This window comes from Schistocerca piceifrons, chromosome 3, assembly GCF_021461385.2.
Source record: "Schistocerca piceifrons isolate TAMUIC-IGC-003096 chromosome 3, iqSchPice1.1, whole genome shotgun sequence".
Lineage (NCBI taxonomy): Eukaryota > Metazoa > Arthropoda > Insecta > Orthoptera > Acrididae > Schistocerca > Schistocerca piceifrons.
In genome coordinates, this window is record NC_060140.1 from 632,369,535 (window position 1) to 632,382,916 (window position 13,382).

At 41.6% G+C, this 13,382-nt stretch overlaps 1 protein-coding gene across 1 annotated transcript in view; it reads right to left on the reverse strand.

The window, feature by feature from the left end:
- LOC124788906 (glycine receptor subunit alpha-3-like) overlaps positions 1-13,382 on the reverse strand; it is a 723,618-nt gene that overhangs the window by 493,068 nt on the left and 217,168 nt on the right. The window lies entirely within an intron of this gene.

Here is a 13,382-nt window from a genome sequence, read left to right on the forward strand (position 1 = left end):
GTACAGGCACCACCGAGCAGTACGGTGGTTGTAAAACACCGCATGAAGGTAGAGGAAGGACAACCTGCAAGTTCCAAATTGACACTAGGAGTCCAGCAAACACAACGACTGTGTGTATGGAATTAAAAAGAATGGAGTACGGTGGTCGAGCAGCTCCTCATAAGCCACACATTTCTGTACTCAGTGCTAAGCGATGCTAAGAGATGGTGTAAAGAGCGACGCCACTGGTCAGTGGATGAGGAACCAATGATTTTGAAACATGCAACATGCTGTATCTTGTGACAACCCAGTGGTGTGTTTGTGTCTGGTAAACGCCTAGAGAACGCTCTCTCGTCTTGTGTTCTGCCAGCGGAGAAGTATGGATGCACTGATGTTATGGTGTGAGTTTTTTTTCATTATGAGAGTGTGGTTCCCTTATTGTGCCTAAGAAAACGTTAGATGTAGAAGAATATGAACGTATTTTACAGCATTGCTTAGTAGACACCGTGGAGGGGTGATTCGGATACGATGATAGTTTCTATCAGCATGACAATGGACCTGGTTATGAAACAGCATGTGTGAGGTAATGGTTTACGGATAACGATGTTTCTGGAATGGACTTGCCTAACCAGAGTCCAGATATGAGTTCAATGGAAGAGTTTTGGGATGAACGTCGATTTCGCTGCAGACGCCAACGTCCATCATCACTACTTTCTCTGGAAACGGCCTTTGAGGAAGAATTGGCTGCTACCCTCCCACATCCATTCAGTCACATCACTGAAACTCTCCCCAGCAAAGTTCAAGCCCTCATAAAGGCAATGGGTGGACACGTCCTTATAATATCCACTAGCAGGTGTTTCGATACATTTGATAAAATGCTGAATGATTCAAAAACCTCGATTACTCAAGAGACTGAAGAGTGAGGAAGAGTAAGACACTGTTTTCTTTGTGTTTCTTGTTTGTAGATCCATTCTATTGTGACTAAGAAAATCTATCATTCAAACCCCACACTTAATATATATTTTGGAACTGATCTAATAATCTCTGAAACCTCACATACATTTTCCCCCGTATTTCATTAACAAAAACACAGAAGGTTGTTTTAGATGTTACACTTGCATACCGTATCTCCTTCCTTATTCTTTCCCAATATTATTTCGAAATTAATCTTAATGTACCATGTGCAATTTACTCCAAATGTGTCTCCTTGTTTCACGGCATGTATATCTCAGATAGTTTTGCAGCTTGTTCCAAAAGGCTTCAGGAAACTTAAATTGCAATGATTTACAACAATATACTGAGTCATTGAAATAAATATTAAGTTTATAAACATAATTTTCTAGAGATTATTCCGTATAGCCGCCCGGTGTGGCGGAGCGGTTCTAGGCGCTTGAGCCTGGAACCGCGCGACATAGACGGCCGGTGTGGCGGAGCGGTTCTAGGCGCTTCAGCCTGGAACCGCGCGACCACTACGGTCGCAGGTTCGAATCCTGCCTCGGGCATAGATGTGTGTGATGTCCTTAGGATGGTTAGGTTCAATTAGTATTAAGTTCTAGGGGACTGATGACCTCAAATGTTAAGTCCCATATTGCCCAGAGCCATTTGAACCATTTTTATTCTGTATAGCCCCGAATAAGTACTTAATATGAGCCGCTTGCTTTCTCATCGAGAAGAACATTTATTTATACCAAAGAGGAAAGGAACACACTTCGTCATACAAAAACATTATGAAACGTAATTGTACTGCACCGCGACGTCCTCCACACACTGGACAACCTCCAGCCGCGTAATCAGCTGAAGTGCTCTAGTAACCTCCGTCGTTCCGGAGTAATCAGGACAACAGTAGGATATATTTCGTCTCGGCCAGTTCGTAAGTCATTTGGCGTCTCATACGTTGGGGCAAAACGTCTTCTTGGAGAAGGACGATGACGCTGTTATTCTGGCTTCTGTTAACGTTCTGAACTGGATTAAAGCTCCTCAGTGACACTAAAATACTTTCGCTCCACCGATTTCAGATGTTTTCTTTTAGGGTCAGCGGGAGTTTGTAATTTCTTACTACAACAGTTGGCTTTGAGACCTCGATGGCACAAGGAAAATTATTAAGTCACTTTCCTGCCAGAAAACGTGATGGCCTGAGCACTTGGTCATCAGCTAGAAAGATAGGTCTTGAGGTAAGTGCTGCTTCGGTGCTTTCAAGAACTGTTAGGAACCTCTACTCGTCCCGAGAGCTTTGTCCGAGAACTTACCATTCTTCCCCGGCAGTCTTCCCCTAAGCCGAACGTAGTTGAATCATATTGTAGCTATTGGGGTCTGGTCGTACCTATGTTAGTCTATGGAATGGAAGAGTCAGTCCAATCTCACAGATGGAAGCTTTAGAGAAATAATGCAACAGTCTCATTATCAATAATATAGCTACCATTTCGGGGCACGAGACTTTTACTGTCTTGATTGGCGCTACACGACTTTTACTGTAGATGAGGTTGCGGAAATCTGCAGTAACTTTCAACGAATTTCGTTTCCCTGCTAATACCTCCAATGTTTTGTCAGTGATATCTATTTGAGGTGAAACAGCATATCGCATGTTGTGTCCCACAATACACCCAGTTCTGTAGCTTTCGTTTTTATGTCTTATCCTCTGGACTTCCGTATTTGGTTAAGGTTGGTGAATTTGTTGCCCACTTCAACGACAATAAAAATATATGTTGCATTAAAGAGTTCAGCTAATAATAGACACCAATCCGACCTGTACTTCGGGTCCTGTCGCAAAGTCATCCTTGTACATATTCTTCACATTAAGGCTGCTGTCTTGGGAAAGAGTGACTTTTATGTGGTTTGCAAGGTGCGTGTGAGGTAAAGGACAGAGCCTACATGAAAGACTGAAAGGAAGCCTTTTAAAGCAATGTGTGGTCGTGTCTGAATTGATTCCAGAGTTTCATTTACGGGGAACTTATATCACAGGAACCTCGTGAGATCTTAGTTATTCGAGTAAGTAAAGATCAAGATGAAGGTGCGCTTGACCAATATCAGCCATAATGGCGAAACGTCGTAGGCAGAATCGTTACTTCTGGTACAAGGTAAGGATCGTATTCTCAAACGTGATTAAGCGATGGGGCGCCTTCTTCATGACCGAATACATCAAAAATAAGTAACCATTTTGTAGCTGATTCTCAATTTTTTCTTGAGTATCCGATGTAGCAGATAAAAGGTTCCTGTATGTGCTTATGAAGCTAACTCAACATCTGAGTGTTGTAAGCTTGTCTTAGCTCGTCGTGTTGTAATAACTGCCTTTGAAGTGCAGAAAAAGGAAGTGCAGTGTTTCAGCCGTTATTACGAAGAAAGAATGTTGAGTCACGTACAAGACGAACTACCCATTTTCGGTGGTGGATGAGATACACCAAACTCTTCCAAAATTGCGGAGTGTCTCGCACTCACTGGAGGTCTCTGTTCAGAGGTAATAGCTATCTATTCTAAAAACCAGGATCTCCTGATATTGTCATACATTGGCTGTTGTGACGTAGGGTTAATAAGGTTAACTCTTCTCTGTATTGTTGAAACACCTGGTCAACTTCCGCTACGTATCTAACAAAATTTCGAGGACATTACTGCTGGAGGCTGAAGTATTCGTATAGGCCGTATGTCACGAACAAGTTACCATTATTGATCAGCTCCCGTAAGCAGATCAATGTGATCTTTCATATGTTTGTCCATATGACTGGGCAGCAATAGGGTACAGCCGTGCTGAATAACTGGTGCGTCTCGTGGTACAGACTGGTGTCTACTAAAGGGATATGAACTCCCTAAAGGCGTTGATACTAACGTGCTCGATATTCCATTTACTTCCTAAAATGAAACTGATGAGTCTGCGTGATTTAGATCTGGCAGCCGGGGACTCAGATGCGTCGATTATAATGGCCGGAATGTCAGCCTGTTAACAAAGATCTGTTAACAAAAGTTAATTGGCTGCCAGCGTCCATAATGAAACAAATTAGTTTCTCCTTGTCTGTAAATCTCGCTACTTAAACACGTGCTCTTTGCAGGTGCGTGAAGTTTGGGCGTCCGGCGTTCACATTGTCCTCTGAACTAGAATTCTATCGCGCTCTAGGAGATGTTGCGATGACAAATAGATTTGTGATGATTCCCTTTACAGAGGGGCAGAAACCCTTGATTTATGCAGTTTTTAAAAATATGGCCTTGCTTGAGGCTAAGGAAACAGTGGTCACACGACCTCAGTGTCTTCCGACGCTTATGTGCCTTTTGTGCCGTTTGGCCGTCATCAATCAAATGAGCCAGTTGTCCGCAGAACACGCAGTACAGATCCGAGGTCCCCTTATTATTGCAGGTAAGCAAATTTATTTAGATTGTGTATTACGAGCCGAAGCAGAGGATAGCGTGTATGATTACAGCTGTACTTCTCCATGGATCGCCTGAGAAATGGGAGTTCCGTCTGCTTCGTTGGAACCTCCATTAATTGTAAAAATTCCTCTTTGGAAAAGTCTGTCTTTTAAGCGGATTATCCAGCGACAAGAGATTTCTTATGGGAAGGCGAGCAATTCGTTGGAACCAAGACTCTTCCATAGACACTCACGTCTTCCTCCAGTGACTTTAATTGCTTTGTTCTTCGGTTATGTTCTAGGAATGTTAAATTTGGACTTTTCCGGAGATACGAATAGGCTCCATCCCTTCCAAGCAATTTTGTTTCTTCTGAATGACTTTGTTAGTATCGCCGTACCGTGCCATAGAATTTTCTTCGTATTCTCGTACGTCGACACAGTTATAGCGACACCATCGGCAAGTATGTTGGGTTCCACCTTCGAGAAAGGAAGACATACTCATTAAGAGTGGATAAAGACAGGTTGCTATACACTGAGCTTTCAGATTGTTCCCAAGATCTTGGTAAACTCTTCATGGCCCGCATCTCGTGTTCGTGCGGTAGCGTTCTCGCTTCCCACGCCCGGGTTCCCGGGTTCGATTCCCGGCGGGGTCAGGGATTTTCTCTGCCTCGTGATGGCTGGGTGTTGTGTGCTGTCCTTAGGTTAGTTAGGTTTAAGTAGTTCTAAGTTCTAGGGGACTTATGACCACAGCAGTTGAGTCCCATAGTGCTCAGAGCCAGCCAAACTCTTCATGTTTCCTGAAATGGCATCTACGTTAAGGGACGGTAATTCCGGTAATTCGACTGATGTAGTAAGTACGTTGGATGGAGCGACCACATCATTCGTTTTTAAACTTGACATCGATTCACAGAGTATCCTTTGATACCGTCGGACGTGATGAGAAGGGCGCGGGATCCGCTCTATAAGTGTAATCCTCGCACACAATTTTATCAGAACTGAAATCCTCCTCAGACAAAAGAAGTGTAATTGCTCGTCCTTCAGCACATCAGTTGACAGCCTAGCAGTGTCTAAATTGGGAGATAGGTGTCTCAGCTGATAATTCTCCGATCGCCGTGACGAACCGAGTAATCTCTGTTGACTACTCTTCATTTGCAGAATAGGTAGTTTTTCTGCTGACATGTGTAGAGTGCTGTCAGAACTTACTACTCTCGCAAGATTTTTAGTATGTGTCATGCTGGTGACGAAATCAGTTCGGAAACCTATCAGATATAATGACAAATGCGAGCTGTGCCGATGATCAGTACCCAAGATCTGCAGTCAATGTCGCACAGCAGTACTAAAAGCAGTAACTGAAGGGTTTGTAATTTCATTCGAAAACAGCTCGAGGTGAATCATGCAAAAGGCGTGAAACAGTCGCTTATCGCGGGCGTGAGACCTACAGTCTAGTGTTGCTTATCAAATCTTCGAAACTCTAAGGGAAAAAACTACGCACCAGGAAGGAATTATCCGGATGGGAGAGAGATTGGTGTCCTGATGTACATATACGGTTACATTTTAAGAAAAATTGAGTAATTCATTCAAGAGAATAAGATTCACAAACTATGCGAATCAAAAACGCGTTGGTCGGCCTCTGGCTCTTATGTATGCTGTTATTCTGCTTGACAGTGACTAATTTGTTGGAACTCCTTCTGAAGGCTGTCCAACAGCCGCTAGATCATCAGAATCCCGAGCTGGTTAGAGAGCTCGTGTCCATATTGCTGAAAATGACTTCCTCTAGGGGGAGAGATCCAGCGACCTTCGTGGCAAACGTAGAATTTGACAAGCACAAACATAAGCAGTAGAAACCTTCGCCGTGTGCGGGAAAGCATTATCTTGCTGAATTGTAAGCCCAGACTGGCTTGCCATGAAGGGCAACAAAACGGGACGCGGAATACCGTCGATGTACCGCTGTTCTGTAACGATTCCCCAAGATGGCAGCCAAAGAGTCCCGCTATGAACTGGAAAGGCATCCCAGACCACTCCTTGTTGTCCGCTCTTGTGGTGGGCGACTGCCAGGTTGGTATCCCATCACTTTCCACGGCATCTCCAGATATGTCACTGACCTGGAATCTCATCGAATTGAGTAGAATAATTGTCTTCAGCGAAGAGTCCTGCTTCGAATTGAGCATCAATGACCAGCGAAGACGTGTGTTAAGACACTCCTGATAGCGACAGAATATTGAGTGTACCTCCAGGTACTAAGACAGGACACTTACTTTTACATCAAGGAGAACTACTAGAACATGGTGGACTATGCTGATGACAAGAATGTTCCGGCTGGTCGAAGTTCTGTGCTCGGAGATAGGATATCTACATGCAGATGGTATAGAGATCCATGATTCTACTGCACCACGACAGCGATGTTTGAGATATATGGAAAAAATCCAGTAGCGGCATTCAACAAACGTAGGGAAATTGTTCATTCATCTGTCTATTTTCCTAAGAGGATCTCATTCATAGACACAAGCTGTTTGCGGGAATATAATGAATACGGCACAAAAAACGACACGTGATTTCTTACTAATCTTATTCGTTTTGGTTGAACAAAAACTCGAATCTTCCCATGAACAACGCCTAGGCAAAATTTCTGACGGATGTACTGTTCACTTCACACAACTGAGCATTTGCATTTAAATATGCAGAACACTTCAGTAATAGGTGGATCGACGTATTCTCACACGGAAAATATCAAAATGCTCATGCATGCGAAAAAAACACAGAAAAATGTTACGTAATCTTATTTCCATTAGCTCTTCCACACTACATACACTGAGCCTCTACATTGACAATTATTTCTGCATTAGTGGTGGCAACTGATTAAATATGTAAAGAATGGCGGTATAACTAAAAGAACATGAAGATAAATGTAACTTCCGAGTTGTTAGCAATTTCTGAAGATATTATGTTTGCTCATATGCTAGTTACAAATTACTGTGGAATACAATACAACAGATTCATGATATGCAGATAGCGTCACGCAAATGAGGAACGCTGTTCAAATGGCTCTGAGCACTATGGGACTCAACATCTTAGGTCATAAGTCCCCTAGAACTTAGAACTACTTAAACGTAACTAACATAAGGACATCACACACACCCATGCCCGAGGCAGGATTCGAACCTGCGACCGTAGCAGTCCCGCGGTTCCGGACTGCAGCGCCAGAACCGCACGGCCACCACGGCCGGCGGAACGCTGTTCTTCTTTACTTCCAGAGGATAAATTAAGAAAAGGAGAATGGGGGACATCACTCTTCTTAGAGCCGAAAGAAGAAACTTAAGAGGATTCTTTCCTGGTGATTGGTCATAAGTAGAGGAAAATGTTTTTATTCTGTAATACCAAAAGGAGAAATGCGCAGTTGCAGACAGATTTTCATTATCCGCAAGTAAACAAAACTGTAAATAGTCATTGCCGCTGTGGATTCATTTTCAGGTTTTCATGGTTCTAACGTAAGTGTTATGACAAATTATTCGTTTTCTTGTTCTAAAGTGATGAAATCAATTTTCCAGCGAATCTCATGCAAATACGTGCTTTGTTACACAAAGCCTCTGGCCGCACACCACAGCTAATCGATTTGATGCAAGTGCCCCTTGTTTTCTCCACGCCTGAAAAACGGCTATGTATTTTATTTTCTGTGGCCAGTCATGGTGTCATGTTCATTTCGTTACTTGTTACATTCAGGCATGATACGCACAGAGAAATGAATCCTTTAGCTACCTCACGACATTTTATTGCTTATAACTAAGCATTTATAGATACCAAATTCATCTTCTGGCAAAATGTGCAAACTGAAGTATCACAATTCTTAAAAATATTCAGCTCGTTTCTCTTTCAAATGTACGACTTTAGTGTCAATTTTGAAAATGCAGCCTCGAAACATAATCTTGTTAAGCTGTATCCTCTGTAACAGGACCCTGAAAACTGAGTTACTTAACCATAATGCAAATATAATTAGTTAGTATGTTGAAAATGTCCTGAAACGAGAGGCTGACTCAATAACTACGTAAGGTTAGCTCTTATGAAGAGTATTAGTATTCATACCCGTGGGGTGAGGTATTTGCGGTTCTCGCAAAGAGTTTTATGTTTCGCTCTTATATTTTGGTTAAATATGTGACGTTAACGGTGGGTTAGTAAGGCAAGTGACAGTCTAAGTGAGCAAGATCTGTGACCACAGAGAGGTGGTTTATCTTGGCCTGCTCAGGCACAGAGAAATGGTTAATCTGGGCCTGCTCAGGTGCAGGACTTCACGTATATGGCGAACACAGGCACACCTCGCTGCTAACACTTTTATGTGGAATACAGGCCACTCCGTTGCGGCTCTGCAATACTTGGGTGATATTTGATATTCCATACTGAGCTTGTTTAGGAGAAAGAGAATCACTTTTGCTTTGCTTCCGTAAGTACATATCTTCTCTAACATTAACTGTTTTGTCATTTTTTGTGTATCGATCCGTGGACTGTAATGTGGAATATTTTCTTGAGTGGCACCTTCTTACTTATTCATCATGCAATGCATTATTTAAATACAGTTTATTTCTGTACCTGTAACGCTTTGTGAGTCACGTACCCAGAGGTTGTTTACAGTCCCCTTCCATGTTGCCTTGTGAGAACTAATATGCCGCTACTGCGGCCGAATTCCGGCAACGTGTTACGTAAATAATTAGGAAATTTCTGTTGAAACACGTTTTACGTTCATAAGATGTTTGAGAGTACTATATTTTTGGAAATGTGAGATTTAACGTATCACATGATGTCTAGGAATCTCAAAGTTCTTTCTCTTACCAACTGTAACGAATGAGATGGGATTCCATGCGGTTTTTACGAGAGGTGAATGTTCTCTCATATATTGTAGGATATTTTTGTTTGACTGAGTTCATAAGATGTTTGAGAGTACTATATTTTTGGAAATGTGAGATTTAACGTATCACATGATGTCTAGGAATCACAAAGTTCTTTCTCTTACCAACTGTAACGAATGAGATGGGATTCCATGCGGTTTTTACGAGAGGTGAATGTTCTCTCATATATTGTAGGATATTTTTGTTTGACTGACTGTTGGAAAGTGGAACTTTTGTATCCCTCATGTGGATACAATGCGAAGGAGCGTAAGGCATCTCGTTTTATAGAATTGTCTGTGCTTCATGTAATTTGCTCTGTTTTTCATTATATATAATGTAAACCGCGAGAAATGTTTCAAGAACGAAATTTCTCTTGTTCTCTAATGCTGTTGTCCTGGAGTGTACAGTATGTGAGGTGTGAGGAACGTCTAACCGTTTAGTTAAACGTAATTTGAGTCCAGACGTGGAGCGTGAAATTAATGCATTCATGTTTTCCCTTTATTTGGTCTTGTTAATCTATGTCTACTTTGTCCATCACATGGCATCTGTGTCCACATGTTTGTTCCCTTTTGTTCTCTCTTAAGTGCAAACCCTTTTTAGCAAGACACTCACAATGAGGAACATCGACTGAGAGATATTAAAGCAACTTCATTTGACAATGATTCTTTAGAAGACGTAACACTAAATCACTCTTCTTTCGACGTTCTCTTGCAGAGCAAAGGAGACTACAAACAGAATTACAAATAGTTGGCAAATTATCCTGTAATTTCTCAAGGTTGCCAGGATGTCTCACAATTGGATACGTATAGAACAGTGGAGCAGATTTAATGGATTATCTTTGTGAGGGCGAAACCATTATCGAGTATGTACATTTGGTTAAGTAATAGTAATGCAATTTAACGAAATGTACATACTGCAAGTCATGATAAGGGATTTTTCTTGCAAATTTAGTCGGCCATACTGGTTAATCTTTTAGTGGGTAAAATTGTTTGCCGTTGACCTTAAGCAGTCAGTCTTAGCCAGATGCGATATTCAGTTTTATTCACAGTGAATAAAAATCGTCTGTTTATTCCATGTAAGTCAAGTGTGCTTCTATGTTATATAAAAGTCACTGCAACATTCTGTACAACTAGTACAAACTTTTGAATTGTCATATGATTTGCTACATCCCTTAATATTCTACACCACTGTTTTTCTATAATGCAAAATTTTATGTTTTTATTCTTAATGATACTTTTTGTAAAGTATACATATATTGTGGTGAATTTTGTGCAGCAACTAGGTAGTGAGGCAAATCTAATATTAGGGTCGGCAAGTAAATGTTTTTATTACTATAGCCCATTCTTGTGTTCTCTCACTTATGTGTCTTCATCCTGTGGGATAAGGGAATTTACTAATGAGAGACATGACAGATAATGACTGGGACAAACTTTTAAGTTAGCAATACCACAAAACAATGACCCTCCCCCCCCCCTCCACGCCACTGCTTTCTCTCTCTCTCTCGGAGATTGTTTTGTATATATTTATTGTCTCATTTGTGATCATGTGGTCCTACGATCTGAGATATTCCTGCAATGGTCTGACGTTGTGTGAATAAGATAAGATATTAGTATGCGCTATAGCGAAGCAAATGTGACAGAATAATACTGTAGGCATTTAGATGTGTTAATTTTTTATTTTCGAAGTGTGATTCTGGTGGTAAAGAAATTAAAGGTACAATTAGTGTGTGATTCTGAGTTACCTGAGTTGTGGAATTTGAATTTTTCTCAATGGTTACAATTTTATCTTTGTCTTGTAATTTGTTGAGTGTGCTGTAGCGATTGATTTCACATTCTTTTTACCGAATATTACTGGGAATTTAGTACTTTATTGCGTCTCCGATTTATTTATTGTGAAAAAGTCATGATGGTGCCATACTGATATCCTACTCTAATTATCATTAATTACACACAGGCCAATCTGGCAGTTTATGTCCCTTCTTTTCCTCGATTAATTCTAAATTGTATGTCAAAAAGAAGTAGGAGTGGCAGTAAGCTACTACGAACAGCATTGTGAACGCACTATTGTAGCCAAAATAGACACGAAGCCCACGCCTGCCAGTGTAGTAAATGTTGATATACCAACTAGCACCACACATGACGACGAGATTGAAGAAATGTATGCTGAGATAAAATAAATTATTCAGATACTGAAGGGAGACGAAAATTTAATAGTCATGGGTGACTGGAATTTGATACTAGGGAAACGAATGGAAGGAAAAGTAGGAGGTGAATATGGAATGGGGGTAAGGAATGAAAGAGGAAGTCTCCTTGTAGAATTTTGCACGGAGAGTAACTCAATCATAGCTAACACTTGGTTTAAGAACAATGACAGAGGGCTGTATACATGGAAGTGGCCTGGAGATACTGGAATATTTCAGATGGATCATATAATGGTAAGACAGAGATTCAAGAACCACGTTTGAAATTGTAAGACTTTCCAGGGGCAGATGCGGACTCTGACCACAATCAATTGGTTATGAACTATAAATTAAAACTGAAGAAACTGCAAAAAGGTGGGAATTTAAGGAGATGGGACCTGGATAAACTGCAAGAACAAGAGGTTTTAGCAAGTTCCAGAGAGAGCATTAGGGAACGATTGACAAGAACTGGGGAAATAAATACAGTAGAAGAAGAATGGGTAAGTTTGAGAGATGAAATAGCGAAGGCAGCAGAGGATCAAGTAGGTAGAAAGACGAGAGCTGGTAGAAATCCTTGGGTAACAGAAGAGATATAGAATTTAATTGATAAAAGTAGAAAATATAAAAATGCAAAATGGAACACAGACGTTTAGAAAATAAGATCGTCAGGGAGTGCAAAATGGCTAAGCAGGGATGGCTACAGGACAAATGTAAGGATGTAGAGGCATACATCACTAGCCGTAAGATAGATGCTGGCTACAGGAAAGTTAAAGAGAGCTTCGGAGATAAGAGAACCACTTGTATGAATATCAAGAGCTCACATGGAAAACCAGTTCTAAGCAAAGTGAAAGCAGAAAAGTGGAAGGAGTATACAGGGTGTTACAAAAAGGTACAGTCAAACTTTCTGGAAACATTCCTCACACATGTTAGATCTCATTTAATTACTTCTCTTCAAATCACATTAATCATGGAATGGAAACACACAGCAACAGAACGTACCAGAGTGATTTAAAACACTTTTTTACAGGAAATGTTCAAAATGTCCTCCGTTAGCGAGGATACATGCATCCACCCTCCGTCGCATGGAATGCCTGATGCGCTGATGCAGCCCTGCAGAATGGCGTATTGTATCACAGACGTCCACAATACGAGCACGAAGAGTCTCTACATTTGGTACCAGAGTTGCGCAGACAAGAGCTTTCATATGCCCCCATAAATGAAAGTCAAGAGCGTCGAGGCCATGGAATCAGTCCGCCTCTACCAATCCATCGGTCACCGAATCTGTTGTTGAGAAGCGTACGAACACTTCGACTGAAATGTGCAGAAGCTTCATCGTGCATGAACCACATGTTGTGTCGTACTTGTAAAGTAACATGTTCTAGCAGCACAGGTAGAGTACCCCGTATGAAATCGTGATAACGTGCTCCATTGAGCGTAGATGGAAGAACATGGGGCCCAATCAAGACATCACCAACAATGCCTGCCCAAACGTTCACAGAAAATCTGTGTTCATGACGTGATTGCACAATTGCGTGCGGATTCTCATCAGCCCACACATTTTGAAAATTAACAATTTGATCATTTTGGAATGAAGCCTCATCCGTAAAGAGAACATTTGCACTGAAATGAGGATTGACGCATTGTTGGATGAACCAGTCGCAGAAGTGTACCCGTGGAGGCCACTCAGCTGCTGATAGTGCCTGCACACGCTGTACATGGTACGGGAACAACTGGTTCTCCAGTAGCACTCGCCGTACAGTAACGTGGTCAACGTTACCTTGTACAGCAGCAACTTCACTGACGCTGACATTAGGGTTATCGTCAACTGCACGAAAAATTGCCTCGTCCATTGTAGGTGTGCTCGTCGTTCTAGGTCTTCCCCAGGCGCGAGTCATAGGCTGGAATGTTCCGTGCTCCCTAAGACGCCGATCAATTGCTTCGAACGTCTTCCTGTCGGGACACCTTCGTTCTGGAAATCTGTCTCGATACAAACGTACTGCGCCACGGCTATTGCCCCGT